Below are 16708 nucleotides of genomic sequence, written 5' to 3'. Positions count from 1 at the left end.
AGAAGTAATTTCTGACCAATCTTCCTCTCTGCGTTTTAGGGCCGGTTCATACCTGCCTTGCCTTCTGCCTTCTCCAAGCTGATTCATTGTGGTATCTTAAGCAGACTCTTCCTTCCCATATCCAGTCTGAACTCCTGCTCTCAAATTGCTCCCTTTTACCTGTAGCTGCTTTTAATAATGGCTCATCACCCGCTATAGATACCTGCTTGCTTCTTCAGCAAGTACCTGACTGTTCTTTCAAATGGGAGTCAGAGGGGATACAAAAAAAGATTCCCAATCTGCTGAAATGAAGAAGTATTGAATCTCCACTTTTTTGCTGATATTTAGAAGTGTAATTTAGAATACTTTTTTTTTCATACGGCAGGTTGATCCAGTTGAGTGTAAGGACAGAGCACTAGCTGTATGAGTTCAAGGTAAAAGTCATTGCAAAAATAGCAAAAAGGAACCTGACCTTGTCATAATGAGACAGCCACTGTGCTGCTGCCAGGCTACGTCTGCCTAGAAACAGGATAAACACAAAGAGTGGAACAGGTGCTAAAGTACCTCATTAGTGTGATGAGTGTTTGCTGTGACCATTCTCATCCTGACATGTGGGAGAGAGAGAGAATAAACTTCTACTCAAGAGGAACAGCTGCTCCCAAAGCTAGACAGCTCTGATCTCATTAAAAATCTGTGCTCCAGTTTACAAAGAAATGTCAGAGCCTAAAAAACTCCTCACCACACAGAAAATTCAAGTGGACGTGCAATAGAGCTGTGGAGAGTGGTCTTCTTATTGGCTCTAGAAAGGAAAAGGGTAAAATGAGCACCAATGGCGTTATGTGCCAGGGCCCTGAGCACCCCACTCTGGGTATACCTGCTTGAGCAGGAGTTGGGCCAGATAGACCCTGAGGTTCCTGTCAACCTCAGCCTTTCTGTGGTTCTGTGATTCTGAAACTTTTTTTCTTTTTTTGTGTTCCCCTGAAGTTATTGACTGAAGTAACCTGGTGGGAAAGGCATTTATACATCTGGTCAGTGAAGGGAAAGGTAAGAAGTCTAAGATATCAGCTTTCTCACAACTCTCCTGAATCTTCGTGAACTGCATTTGACCCATTTAGCAAGGTTTTGAAAACGCTGGAGAGGTTTTTCACAGTCCTGGTGGAAGGTTCATTCTTGACAAGAGCACTATCTCTCTGCTAACTTAAAATCTGTTCTTCAAAGTAGGGTGATTCTTGGGCATTTCAAAGACCTCAAAGTATTAACAGGAGCAAAATGGCACTTTGTTTCTAGTCTCATTCATTGAAAGGGCTGAGTTATTTGGCTGGGATATTAAGGAATTCAGCCAGGGGCACGGGCAGAGTATGAAAAGTTTTGGCTTAAACTCAGCTTTTCAAAAGAAGGTGGAAAAACTAAAAACAGTATTGGAATGGAGGCTGTTGTCAGTGGTGCCTTCAATCATGCATAATAAGTGTTCCTGCTAGCACTATGGGTAACAGTTGTGACCTGCTTTTATACTTTACTGCAACAGTAAAGGGTATTTTTAATGCAAATATCACAATACATTCAAAAGTCATTACTGACCCATTCTACAGAATATTCATTTGTTCTCAGACTACCATAATGCCTTAATTAGAGGTGTAGGAAACAACCAAGGAACAAACATGGTCTGAGGGTGTCTCAAGTGTTATTCTCATGGAGAGGCAAGGAGACATATGGGGAGTGAGAGGTGTGTATCTGTCCTTCCTGTGTGCCAGCAGATGTTAATGTGATGTTCATACCACTGTGACTCAGCAACAACAAACCTGCAATTTCCTGCAGGCTTCAGGCATTTGACATCAGAATGACTCGGCATCCATACAGACAGCTGAAGAGTCCTTAGCACAATTGCACCAGGACATCTTTAAAATAATTTAGTAGAAATTCTGTTAGTTTTCAAGGTCTCCTTTTCCTTTCATTTAGCTATTGCAGTAATCTTTCTGGAATTGTTTCAAAAATGAGTTACAGTTGTGCAGGGCTTGTAGCAGCACCACAACTCTTACAAAACATTTTTGCATCTTCTTCTCTGAGAAATGCTTATCATAACTTCTTTCAACCAGATCTTTGATATTTGGGGATGGAGGCAGCAGGAACATGGAGACCATAGAGGAATTGTGCCTGCTTTTCTGTTGCTGTAAGGACCATCTTCTCTGAATTTTATTTCTCTGAATCTTTTCATGTCCCACTGAAAAAAATAAGCACAAATACTCTCAGGTAAAAATTGTCACTGAACTCTGGTGAAAGAGAACTGAGCAACATTCTATTCTTGTGAGGAACTTTAAATACCTAAGAATGAGAAGCAAGTCATACTTCACCCAGAAAACAGCCCTGACCAACCTCTTTCTTCTTGCGTAACCGCATCGTGGGCCAACTCAGGGGCCTTCTGCTCTGAGTGAGGAATAGGAACATAAAATATAAGCTAAAATGATCCCTTCACCTATGGAAGCCATGGCTACCCATCCTCTATCAAGAAGTCTCATGTAGAACACAAACTAGCTCTACAAACCAACCAGTGTTTGTTAGTCTTTCTTTTTCATGAAGGCATCTAAGCACGTGTACAGACTCATTCCCACATAGAATAAGAGACTCATACTGTGTGAAAGTCAGCTCTGTCAAGTTTTGACATGAGTGATGTGACAGTTAATTGAAGGCTCAAATCTGATAATGGTGATTCTTACAATGCCATGTGACAGAAGTTGTTTCAGTCATCTTTTCAGACAAACGGCCAAGGAATTGTCTTCAAAATTAATATGCAAAAGGAATATTAGGTTGCAAATTCTTTACTGTCTTCTACTTTTTTTTAGGTGCTGCTACTTCCAAGCAGTCTCTGTTTGTGCTGCTGGCAAAAGAGATTCCAAGTAGCTTCAGTCCATGTGCTGGAGAGTCATGTTAGCCATTTTTGGCCACTTTAGTCACTTTAACCTGCTCAGGTGAAAAAACATGAGTGGGTGCCTGGACATATTGACACAACTGAATGCAGGTTGAGGGACTTTGGTTAGACATGGAAGTTAGAAAAAAAGCAGATAAATTACCTCCTGGCAACCTTAATTCTATTCCCTTAAGCAATTGCATTTCAATACAATTCTAGTTATATAATCACATCATACTATTCCCCTCTTATTGCTTCTTACATTTAATTAAAAAAATGGATTCCTATGGTATCTAAATTAAGATTTCAGAGGAAACTGTAGATGCAGTGGTGGTTAGCTTTCAAGTGCTTGATCCCACATCCTATTTTATACTTCCACATTGTTTTGTTTTTTTTCATATTGAAGTTTAAAGGGAATGATAACATCAAAGTGAGGTGAATTTTGAATGTTACCACAGCTTCACAAGAGACTGCCATAGATGGTTTCTGCTTTTCATGTATCACAAGTTCAAACCCACACACGCTGCCTTGTGGAAAGTTTCGTTGTTTGATTGGTTTGTTTCTAGAAGAAAAATGCTTCTGCTAAACACAGAAAGGTGTTCGTATTACATGGGAGACATTACATTCTGAATATCTTGAAGGACAGTAGAATAAGAGCAATTGATCTGCAAGTCCCACAGGACACCAAAGTAGTTCTCCATATTAAAGAAGAACAATATTGTTTCTGAACAAAACATATGTTTTGTTCTGAACTGAACAAATATATTCTGAATTGAACATAAAATTTTGGTGTTGAAAATTGGTGAGTTTGGCTTCAGACATCTAGCATTCAGTTTTTCACCAAAAAAAAAACAGTGTTTTCTCTCAGACAAGTCAATCCTCCTACTCCCTCTGCTTTCAAGTGGCAGCTGACACTGTTTGAAAATGTTTCTAGGCAATGGCAGGGCTGCAGAGAACAAATTAAACAAAATTCTTACCTCAATGTACTTTAGCTGGCATTTGAATTTTAAAGGAAGAAACTGTTTTGGATTTTGTTCATTTAGCCTATTCCAGCTCCATTGTTTGTAGTTCTAATGAAGTTCTGGCATTATTGATGGACCCCTCAAAGAGCACAGTGTTTTTATCCTAGCCAGTCAGTGGCTTCAAGGACTAAAAACAAAACATTGTATTTTCTCCCAGGTAATTTAAGAAGCTTTGATGTTTGCTCTTTCTGTTTAATGCCTGCTTAAAAACATCTTTTTCCAACTATCACTGACCAGACTTGAAAGCTTTTTGCATTGTTCCAAAGGAGATTATTCATTCTGGTTTAATCTATGGATAGCTAACATGATCTGAATTCAGATTTGCTCTTTATTCAACCAGATGACTCATGGCCACTTCAGTTCTGGCCTGTCTGCATCATCAGCCTATTTTCCAGGTTTGCTCGGAGTTTGACTAGGTTGCCATCAGGCATATGATCTTCATTTTGGCTTCTCTTTTCAGTTTGATAACTAAGACTAAAGTGTGAATGTAAATGAAGCCAAACATCTTAGGAATTCAATGAAGAATGAAACTTCCCTAGAGATCATTAACCTATGAACCTACATAATCAGTCAAGGAGATTCCATGCTACTATGGAAAATGGGAAATATTTGAGATTTATGAAGTTTTAGCATGATACAAACTGGTTCCATATGGGCTTTTGTAATAAATTCTTAAATGAACCTTTAGGAAAACAGATTTTTGCTGTACAAACCTGAGACTTTGTCATGGTTTGCACTGAAGTCCTGTGCCTGGAGCTAATAATAGTTCTGACATAAAAATTCAAAAGGCAATACTGTGTATACCTATCTGACTTCTTTCCAAAAGCCTTTCACACTAACAAAATGCCTTTACCCCACTAAAAACAGGAGTTTTATCAGGACTGACTTGATGCAGTTTGCCTATCCTAACTTCTTGTTTGGATTAAATGTATGGGAAAAGAAAACAATCATGCAGAAGAGGCACCTACAAATAACGTCTTTAAGAAATGAAAATTACTAGCTGTTTTTGCTTATCTGAAACAAATTATCTGCTGTTTGTTGAATATGGTTCTTTCAGAGAACACCTTTTTCTATGTGGAAGAATTCCTTCATAAAACATCCTCTTTGCAGCATTGCTATAAGGGATTTCTTTTTTTAAGATACTTCTCCTTTTTAGTTATGTACATTAATGTCTGTATGAAAATGAGATTTTTATTCTTTTGGGCTTATTCATTTTACCACCTCCTTTTAACATTCATTTAGTGCTTTTTTTTCCTTGAAGAGCACCAAAACATGTTACTACTGACTATATGCTATCTACTGCAACGTTGCAGCATAGATAAAGTCTTGCTATTCGTTTTTCAAAGAATGTGCTCTTTTCTGCCCCTGAACATCAAAGAGGTATAGACATATATGTGACATTAAAGTACACCGTCATAATAATATTATTTTCACCCACATGCTCATGATAATTTTACATAGGAGATAAATGAGTACCACACAACAGTTTCTAATAGAAATAAGGAAAAAAACAGCACAGCTTAAAAACTTACTGACCTTTTCTGCTTTCATACTACTGCTGCTTCCTGCAATCCTGCTTTAGAGTCTTAACATCCTCTGTAAGTGATTTTAGTATGCATGAATATGGATACTGCAAAAAATATGAGGGAAACAAATTTTTTGTAGCATTTACTGGGACACTAGTTTTGTTTTGTTTTGTTTTGCACACGTGTTGGTACAGCCATTTCAAAACTTCCACAAAGACAGAACTCTTGTTAGAAAACAATATTGTTAGTTTTTAGTAAGCAAAATAACAACATGAAAATACCTCTGGCTTTGACATTTCTCTACCTGATGAAGCTTTAGGCGCTTACTATTTAGAAAGACACAGTATTGCAATCAAGGCTACCACCACTTCAATCAGTTTCTCATAACAAAGATCTTGAACCCAGTCTTTAAATTTCAAGTTCAGTCTTTTCTTTTTATGAACAAAGACTAACTGCTGTGAAGGAATGTACAAGATATATCACAAGTACTTTTAATGATGCTTCTTCGGTATAAACATAATAATTACTATTTAATCACCTGAAAAAATATTTAAGTCATTATTGGTGCTGGAAATCCATAGGAAAAATAGACTACATATCATAATATTTTCTTTATATTTCTCAATAAATCCTCTTACATATATCGCAAGTATTTCATTGTTCATGTTCTTTCATTTGTCTTTACCAAGGCAGGATTTCCATTTGAAGGATTTCCACATGACTTAGAGGATTTTGGTTTGTTTCAAATAAATCCTCAAAATCTTACAAAATTCCATGTTCACAGTTTAGTTCCAGTGTTATTGGGGACAATCTTCTTGTAAGTTCTTCCTTTTTTGGAATGTTTCCATGTGGTTGGAAATATAAAATCCTTTTACTATAGATTTATTATTCCTTCATGTACTGGGCCTCTGTAGTTTACCTCCCTAACAGTTTTGCTAGTCAGGAGATAAAATGACTAATGCATTCAGCAGAAAATTTGCACATTTTTAATGAAAAAGTCAAGCCACCAAGTGCTACTTCCTGGCTATTTTTTAGCTGACGTACACTCACGAGATCCACGATATCAAAATATTGCATTGCCCCAAAGATTAGAAATAAAATATAAGCACTCTGTGCATCTTCTCTCATGCTTTCTTGTATGCTGAATAGTTTAGATGCCCATCTGGATGTCCTAGATCCACTAACAGATAACTGGCATCCTATTCTCCTGTAATCCAGGACCGAGCAGTAACTGAAAGCAAGTAGAATATTTTAACCTGTGTTTGATTTGATGTCTGAAGATGTAGAATGGCACTTATCTTCTTGATGTGTGACTCACTTCCGTTGCTGAAATACCACATATTTCAATCTGTCTCATCAGTGTTCTGAAGCTCTGAATTGTTCTGTCTCAAGGTGTTTTCATAGTATCATAGAATGGCTTGGGTAGGAAAAAACCTTCTAGTTTCATCTAGTTCCAACCTTCCTGCCATGGGCAGCAATCTCACCCATTAGATCAGGCTGCCCAAGACCCCACCCAACCTGGCCTTGAACTCCTACAGGGATGGGGAACTGACAGCTTTTCTGGGCAGCCTATGCCAGTGCCTCATCACCCTCTGAGTAAAGAATTTCTTCCTAACATCTAATCTAAATCTCCTCTCCTTTAGTTTAAAGCCATTCCCCCATGTCCTATCAAATCATGTAAAAAGTTAGTCTCCCTCATGTTTATAATCTGCTTTTAAATACTGGAAGCCACAGTGAGGTCTTCCTGGAGCCTTGTCTTCTCTAGACATAACAATCCCAGAGCCCTCAGCCTGACTTTGTAGGAGATGTGCTCCAGAATTCTGACCATCTTAGTGGCCCTCATCTGGATCTACTCTAACATTTCCACATCTTTCTCATGCTGGGAATCCCAGGCCTGGGTGCAGTACTCCAGATGGGACCTCAAAAGAGTAGAGTAGAGGAGGACAATCCCCTCCCTCTCCATCCCTCTTCTGATGCAGCCCATGATACTGCTGGTCTTCCAGGATGCAAGTGCACACTGCTGGCTCATGTACAGCTTTTGTTCACGAAAACACCAAAGTCCTTCTTCACAAGGCTGTTTGCAGTGAGAACCTTCTGGATGGTATCCCTTCCTTCTATTGTATCAACTGCACCACTCAGGTTGTTGTTGTCCACAAACTTACAGAGGGTACACACACTTGATCTCATTATGGCATTGATAAAAATGCTGACAATTGTCCTGATCCAGTTGTAACACCTTGCATTTGGCTTCGTTAAATGTCTTTAGGTTCATGTGGAGCTTTGTCTCAAGCTTGTCCAGGTCCCTTTGATATCATCCCTTCTTTCTTCAGATAGTTTGCTATTTTTTTGCTTACTCACAATTAACAACTTTACTATGGCCTCACTGCCTCAATGTCGCCCTCCCAGCATCTTTCTGCACAGACTAACATTTGTGGGCTGTGGCAGGCAGAGAGATTTACTGCCTTGTCCATGAAAGCAGAATCCTCACTGTTCTGGAAAAGCCAGGCATATCTTCCTCACTCCTTGCTGCTGAACGTATGCTACACTTGATCTTAAAAAGTCTTGGAAGGCTCTTGAAAACTGGAGCTGCTGGCAAGGCAAGTAAGTGGCAGTCACTCCCCACCCCCTCCAAGAATTCATGTTCTGAAAGGGGGATTTTCCTCTCGTTTAAGACTGAAAACATTCCTGAGAGGAACAGTTTGTCCTCAAGTTGGCATAATGTTGCACTAAACATTTGCCACTTACTGTTCTGCAAGCTGTTAAGCTTCCTGTGAAAGCCGTAAGATACCACAGAAGCACTCTTTTGTAAACAGAGACCTACATCATTTTATTAAAGTACTATAGCAATACTTACGTGGGAACAAAACAAGGGGAAGTTGCATCAGTATGTGGGCTGAAAATGGGGCAAGGGGAACTGTTATCCTAAATTAAGAAAGAAAACAAATGACATTCAACCAGGAAGACTTCCTTTTACAAGGAACAGCATTTCGAAGGAAAACAAAACTCTAATGGTAAGCAAAGAATACAGGATAAACAGACAGAAATAAGGAGAGATTTACAGTAGTCAAGACACAGAAGTATGGTGGAAAATAAAGAGGAGGAAAAAAGAAATCTACAGTAGGCTCTGAGACAGGTATAGAAATAAATGAGAAATGCAGTTCTTACAAGGACTCTGAACAATCATACTGAGTGACCAAGGAGTCCCTTCTTTTCCCACAGAACAAAGACAACCACACCACAGTGTGGATGCCTTGCTCAACCAAGGTCACTGATATCTCCTTACTGACCTGTGGAGCTTATTTTCAGTCTTGAATCGTAATCCTATTTGCTACGTGCTTACCAACCCCCATACTTCTAACAAGCTAATTACAACACAAGAATTAACAGATACACATAGATGAACACAGTTCAGTGGATCTAGGTGGTCCTTTCCTGCCTGGCATCCCCATGGAAATGAGAAGCCCTGGTTCACCATGACAGACTTTGGTCAAAGAACATCTTCATCCTGATTGCCAGTGCAGAATTTGTAGGTTACTGATTCTCTGAAATGCAGGAGAAAATGAGTCCTGCCCTTGGATATATATCAGAAAAAGGGATCAGATTGAACCTTCTCAGAGGTGGCAAGTATGTAACACACTGTGATAAAATAGGCAAAACACTGCACTACTTTACAGAAAAGTAAACACACACAGAGCTTCTCCGAACCTTCCAATACTGAAATTGGCTAAACCAGAATGGCCTGTGTCTGCACTACTGATCACTCTTTCTCTCCAAAGCTCAGCAACTTCCAAAATGCCTGCAGGGATTTTGGCATTTTATTCTGCACCAAATCCTAAGGAGTGCCCAGTGCTTGGAGGAGCTAGAGCTGGTCCAGTGTGAACCAGGGCCCAGGTTAATGATCTAGCAGTACAGATGACTGAGTTTCATTACTCTAGAAGATTTAGAATCAGATACCACCTGTAGCACAAATGTGATGGAAGTCATGAGCAAGAATTAACTGAAAGAGAAAATGGAGCTTTCAAGTATTAACTGCAAAGGTACATTAATTGGACTGCCTGTATGAGAGGCAAAGAACAGATTGATGCTCCAGAAAGTAACTGCAGTTCAGCAGAGCACTGCTTGGAAGGGCAGATTCAGGTCTGTGAGAGTGGAAACTACATTCTTTTGTCTGTTCCTACTGCAAGGCAATGGTGTACTGAGTGCTGGGGTGAAGGCCAAGCAGGGAGTCAAGAGCAAACCTATTTACAAACAGACCAGATTGCACCACAAGTGCCTAACTTACATAAGCATTTTGTCATCCTGGAGCAAACAATTCAGCTAGACCACAAATAGCAGATGAGTGCTCAGGTGAAAAGAAGTTGCAAGTCATTGTTCTGAGAAAACACTTGGAAAGGCAGAGCCCAAGGCTATGACATCAACCACAGATCTCTGCAAGCCAAGTCTGGGTGCTGGTGAGTCACAGTGTGCATAAACCAGCAGCACTCAGGAAGCCCTTCCTGACCAAGTCCAATAAAATTTATTGCTGTTAATTTGCAATTAACTCAGATTAAGTTGACATAAATTGGAGAATCTGACTCATAGACTTTTTGTAAGCCTATTTTTTAAACCTTATCTATTAAATAAACAGGTTTTCTGTTTTTAAAATGACATAAGTCAGTATTACTTGCCTTTGCATGAATGCTGCTTTTCACCTAGAAAAGCCTCCAGACCCAAATTTTTTCAATAGCTGTTCTGTGTCTGAGCTGAGAAACTAATCAATACTCTCAATTTCTGCCCCAAATGACCTTTTATGCAAGCTTATGGAGAAGGTATGAGTTAAAAAAAACCACCCGTATATTTGCATCTCAGTTGTGTTATAACACATCTGAGGATTTACATTTGGCAACACTCTGAGTCAGATCTTGCCTTAAAGCCACAGCCGGATTTATGTTGCTACAGGAGAGACAAGAATTTAGTGCCATCCCTTGTGCTGGGCAGTTCTTTTTATATTCCTGTAGCAGCACCAGCACTAATTCTAATCTCCTGGGCTGCAGGATAAGCCCATACCACTTGTGCATTGAAGGGAGGTGCTCTGGGGCCGCAGTGCTGTGACAGCCAAATTTGGCTGCGTAGAAGGTGGCAAGAGCAGGGCCATTCTCAGCTGTATAAAGAAGTGTCGCTAGGCAACAAAAGTAACTATGGTTACCTGTATCTGAAATGAAGCACGGAATTCTGTGATTAGTCATTCATCTGGAAAAACACTTTTTTTTCCCCCTTAATGAATGTATCAAAATATAACATCACTTCTGCATAAATGTTGTTGCACTGACAAGATAGGTTTAAATAGATCTTACCTTACTGGCACTTGTTCCACCTCAAGTTCCACAAGCTCTAGTTCTTTTGCTTTCAAACACTTGGAGCTGCAGCATTAGTGGCACAGTATGACTAGGGGTCAGGTTCTTCTAAACTCTCCTTAAGGGAAACACCCTGGAGAAGCTACAGGAGAAGCAGTAGAATTCCTTTGCCTGGTGAAACTGGCTATTCCTTCCCCAAAAAAACATAGAAACATAGAATCATAGTATCATTAAGGTTGGAAAATAATTTTAAGATTATTTAGTCCAACTGTCACCATCATGCCCACTAGCTATGTCCCTCAGTGCCACGTCTACATGTTTCTTGAATACCTCCAGGGATGGTGACTTCACCACTTCCCTGGGAAGCCTGTTCCAATGCCTTGTCACTCTTTCTGAAAATAAATTTTCCTAATATCCAACCCGAATCTCCCCTGGAGCAAATTAATGCCATTACTTCTTGTCGTATCTCTGTTACTTGGGAAGACAGGCTAACCTCCACGTTGCTACAACCTTCTTTCAGGAAGATGGTGTTGGTGTTCACTAGGTATGTAAGATTGTTTGTTGATTAATATCCAAAAGTGCCAGTAATTATGTGACTAATGCTCTCATGTGTATCATCTCACACATACTGGAGATTTCTGAGAATAAAAGATGGCTCAGAGAACAACATCCCAGAGACCTGAATCTAGCCTCAACATCAGGGACAAAGAGCATCTGGGGTCACCAGCACTTTCCCTCCAGTGACTGCAGGAGTGCAATGATGTGGAATACCTCCATGTGACCTTAACAGAGCCAGAAAAGCTCCCAAATCCAGTATCTCCTGACCTCTGCACTCCTAAGCTAAATTCCTCCCAGCTCCTAAACTGGTGATCCATTTAACTTTGCCTGCAGTTATGTGTCTTGGTGCAAACACTGTCTCAGAGGATGGTTGTACCAGTCTCTTTCCTGCCACTTCTCTCACCTAATGCTAAATGATCGAGTCAGTGAAATTGATCTGCAGTTGGTACAGGCACTTACAGGAGCATGGATTTGTCCTTGCACAAGGAATGTATTCAAAGGGATACCCTCAGCTATTCCTTACAGGAACCTGTAAGCAAATTATTGATTTTGGGGAATTTGGACAATGCTAACTGTAATTTGATTTTACAGCAACAACTCCCCTTACTTCATGAGAATCGATTATGAAAATATACCAAGGAGCTCAGTGGGTAACAAAAAAGCTGTATTTCTTACCATCTGTGATTCGTCAGCTACTTTAAAAATGAATGCAAAGCAATAAGGAAATAAATACGTATGCTGTATTATAACCTACCTTGCTTTAATTAACTCGTTTATTTTGTTTACCATTGGAATGAGGCAGCAACGTATTTTAATCTACTTAATCAACATCTTTATTAAAATCATGCTTTTCAGCTGTGATCACTAAGCCAAATAAATACATGGTATGAGAAGGAAGCTTATGAAAATCTGTAGAAACTATTTTGATCAGTCTTATCCAAAAAATGAATTGGGCTTCAAACAATGAGCCTTTCATCCTGTGAAGCCTGTTAGGAAATACAACTGCAAACATTCTTAAGCTTAAATGGCAGCTACTGAGGCTGCCATTCTATGCTAGAAGCATTACATTTGATTTACCTTGCATCACAGAAAAAAAGAGGAGAAAGGAGAAAAAAGTTTGTCCAGTGCAGTAGTACATTTGCAATACTGACACAGTCATAAAACTACGCTTTCCTCAGTCTTGTGGCTGAGATGCAGCGATGTTGGAAAAAGCCTAATAATTTCATAGATTTTCCATGATGAAGCCTATGCACATCTAGACTCCTAACAGGCACTCACATACAGTTGCACAGTTATTAGAGTTTTGGATACGACTATCAAGGTAAAGCTTTTTTTCTCAATACAATAAGTGAATAACAGAGACAAGGAACCAAATAGGCCCTAGCAATGAGTTTTTCTTGGAAATTATGTGTTAAGGAAAGAAAAACAAACAAACAAACAAACAAAAAAACTGGACTAGATAGGATTAATATATCTTTTATTGAGGTAACAGTCATCTAGAAACACAGAGAAAGGCTGGAACAAGAAGCACCATAATGGGTGCTTATTATAAAAACCTGTTTTATTTTGAAGCTGGGCACAAATCTCATAACAAATTTATTTTCACATGACTGCCCAGACTCTCTGCTGTAAACTGGCTCAGAAATGCCTTGGTCTTTTCCACAGTGTTACTGCATTTCTCCCAGACCCAGCCAAAAGCAGAGGCACTGCAGAATGTAAGAATGAAGGAATTAATTATTTAGTAAGTAAAACAAATCTCTCCCTGAACACTGAAGCTAATAAAACACGGTTTCCTATAAATTTTTGTCCTGTGCTTTTTTGACTTTTGCCAGATTTGAATACTTGAAATACTGCTTTTTACAAACTATGCTGTCTGAATGAAGTTTCTCTTCCCGGGTTCCAGGTTTCTTTCTCCAGTCTGTTCTAAAAAAGTATAAATTTCTACAGTAGTCTTTAATTAACAGAATTCCTCCCTTTCAACTGTTAATTTATTTTCATGAAACTTGGAGTTTAATTATTTTTGAGACCTCTGCCATTTTGCCGGATGTGGTAGAAATCAGACAGGACATTCCAGTAATTATAGTGAATTCAGGAAATTGTCATACATACAGAAGAGAGCTGAGCACATACAACTGCGTAAATCTCATTTCTGTAAGACAAAAAAAAAAAAAAAGAAAGAAAGAAAGAAAAAGGAGTAAAAACTGGTTTGATTGCCTTAAACTAAAGCTTGCTAAACAAGCCTATGTCTGTGCTGTGAATTATTCAGATCTAGATCTAAAATGTAAAGGTTTTTGGATCTTAGTACATGGAGCTGGCCATAGGACTCTAAAAAATTATTTAAATCTGGCTTTGGCTTCCTTGTGTCATTATTACCTGGGAAATATTTGAAGGTAAATACTTGGTTCTTATCTACCTATGGCTTTTAGTAATATTTTCATATCTAAACAGCAAGAAGAACAGAACCGTTGAGTTCAGGACAGAAAGTTACATTCTCCATTTCCACTTTAGAATTTATTTAAAATTTATAACTCATTCTGCTGGAGTATTGGAGCTGGTTGTGAATGTTAAGAATGGGCATTTCCTAGCCTGCTGATGAATCCAAACACAACTCATTTTTGCAAAATCCTAAGAACTGTGACTAGCTTTAGAAGAATTTTCTGAGGTAATAAACCCAGTTTCCATACAAAGGGCTGCAGAACCTTCCAAAACAGCAGAAAAGTTTTTTGTTTTTTATTTTTTTTACGTGGCTCTTGTAGAACAGTGCGCTCTTTATTTCTGGATGCACTGAAATGCACAAAGTGCATGGCTAAAGTATACCTTTCATAACAACACAGTCCAGTACAAGTCCTTCTACATTTCAGCCTGCATTAAATGGACCATATCTCACCATTACAGTTTGTGGCTGAGGTGAAAACAGATTTCTCCCCTAGGACAATACCTATGATTGTTTGTTAGCCTTTATCTTTCTTAACAATTTATTTTACCCCATAATGTTTTTCAAATTAATAGGACCATATCTGTAATTAAGTGCACCTGTTTTCACAACATTTTCCCGAAGGCTTAAATGAAGTCTACCAATATTACACATAGTTTGTGAAATAAGGCAGTTATGGAAAGATTAGAGTGAACTGGAGTCGAAGTAGCCAAAATCCACCCCATCTACTTACAGTCTGGATTTGGGGGCTGACAGTTCCTGGACCTCACCTGAAGTGATCTCTCACACTGCTGTGATGCCCTCATCTGCACCTACTATTACAGTTGCTGGTCTGGAATAAGACTCTCGGGCCCTTGTCTATACTCCGATTCCAGTGCCTTAAAGAGTGCACTAACCTAAGAGGGCAAACAAAAGGCAATGTGTGTCTACAGCCTTTTTTAGAGTTGTCCTGATTCTAGCTTCTGGTCTGAGTTCTGCCTGTGCACTACCATTTAAAAGACATAAGAACAAAAATGATAAATAATATTGGCAACAGATATTTTCCCATTCCCCATGAATTTTTCTCTTCCTGGTTCCATGAATGTTGTGGAAAACTGCACAGAAAAGACCACAACATGTAGAGTATCCGTCAGCCCAGAGTTCCCCATGCTCTGAGGCATGGAAGATACTGCTTAAGCATTTCCCAGATCAAGCGTGAAGGCCAAATTACTGAATTTCCTGGGCAAGTGCTCTATCTTCCAGGCTGTTGAGTAAAAGCAGGTATTCCTTCTAAGGGATCTCAGGACTGGGAAGCCCCAAGGAGATGTACTTGCATCTTTAGAAGTAATGCATTTGAAAGTGTATGGCATCTTATAAGAATGCCATCTGACATGACACCTCCAATGCAATTTTTCCTTTCTGTGTAAAATGCCAAACAAAAACAGTTATTGAAAAACTGACCTTTCTACTTGATACTTTTCTAGAGTCACTCTGGTTTAACTTTCAAAAATTCTTTCTCTCTTTGTTTTTCTCTTGGAGCTTTTAAAATCACTACAAATAATACAAATACATCATCAGAAGTGCTATCTACCCCAAGGCAACACATGCCATCCTTGACATCCATAGCAGCTAACGCTAAATTGTTGTATATCTTCTGTAAACAATTTTTTTAAATAGGAGTTCTTGTGGTCATATTCATGGGCTGCAGCAGGACATGGAAGTAGAAGCTTTTCTTCCAGGAATTAAATGGTGGGGCAAAGTTGGTGTTATCATTTTTCAGGTCGCCTATATGCATACCCACATTCAGACAGAAACAGACAGTGAACTCCAAAAATCCCATGCAAACAACAGGGTACATAGCAGAACAAAGCAGCCAGAATTATTGATGCAGAAGCAGATTAGCAAAAAGCAAAACAGAAAGCTAAGGATACGTCACTGTTCTGGAGGTCAAAGAAATCACTTTAGAGCAGCTTTTTCCTTGATCCAGACCTGGATATTGAGTTGTTCATAAACATTTCTACCATTGCAACAACCACATCTTTGTTCATCGTTTAATTTGCAGTAAATTCTACTCATACTTCATTTTAATTCCAAAAATGACTATTTTCCTTCAGCTGGAATCTTGTTTTATTTTTCCAATATTTCAATATGAAAGTATTATGTTACATAAAACAAATAATTAAAGAGTCAATAAAAGTTGTTCTTAAGCATATTGTAAGTGGGAAAAAAAACTTTTTTTTTCTTTTTTTTTTTTTTTCTGCTAGCTCCTTCTTTCTTTTTTCTTGTTTTTAACCAGCAGGAGGTTGCTCTCTGCAGCAGTGTTTTTTTCTTTTTGCAATTCCAGCAAAATTTTCCCTTTCTACTTACTGTTGCTAGCTACAAACAGAGATGAAACACAGAGATGTTCCATCTTGGGACATATTACTTATCTAGTCTTCTAATAATAACTATTATTATTTATACTTTATGGATGCTTCTGTTAAGTTCTGTGTTGCAGGTGCTGCATAAGCATAAAATAGAAAGCTAGTTTCTAGCTCAATAGAAGTTCATTTCTGTCCAAACTATGCTTTCAAGGTGCCATCATAAATACAATGAGTAGTAGAAGATAACGGGAAAGGAAAATTAAAAGAATTTAGAGTGAAAATTAACAGAAGTCAGCAAAATACATCTGCATCATTTTATTTTAATCCTTCATTTGGAAATAACAGCTAATTATCAGAAATCCTCTTTAGCTTTTCATTCACTTAGTTCAACTCAACCTAAAATTCAGTCCACATAATTTTTGTTTTATTTCTTTGTCATCAAATATTTTCTACTAATACTACTCCTGGCAATGAATTCAAAATAGAAATGTTTTCCTTAATTGCCTTGGGATCTGACATATCATCACCCAAAATCATTTCTGCTTACTGACTAAAGCACTGCATTTTAATAATGGGAAATGTGTACAGGTCTGTGATTTCTGAAGGCAAGTA

At 38.6% G+C, this 16708-nt stretch overlaps 1 long non-coding RNA gene across 1 annotated transcript; it reads left to right on the top strand.

Annotated features, from left to right (window-relative positions):
• The first annotated feature begins 340 nt into the window (after window positions 1-340).
• LOC149919161 (uncharacterized) lies at window positions 341-3120 on the top strand. Its single transcript, XR_016464820.1, has 4 exons — window positions 341-793; window positions 964-1023; window positions 2073-2146; window positions 2817-3120. It is a non-coding gene; the product is annotated as an uncharacterized LOC149919161 (long non-coding RNA).
• The last annotated feature ends 13588 nt before the right edge of the window (window positions 3121-16708 follow it).

The sequence above is a fragment of the Phasianus colchicus genome, chromosome 2 (genome assembly GCF_987193195.1).
Source record: "Phasianus colchicus chromosome 2, bPhaCol1.hap1.1, whole genome shotgun sequence".
NCBI classification, from domain to species: Eukaryota; Metazoa; Chordata; class Aves; order Galliformes; family Phasianidae; genus Phasianus; species Phasianus colchicus.
Note: the sequence above shows the minus strand (reverse complement) of the source record. Positions and strands in the feature narration are given on the sequence as shown.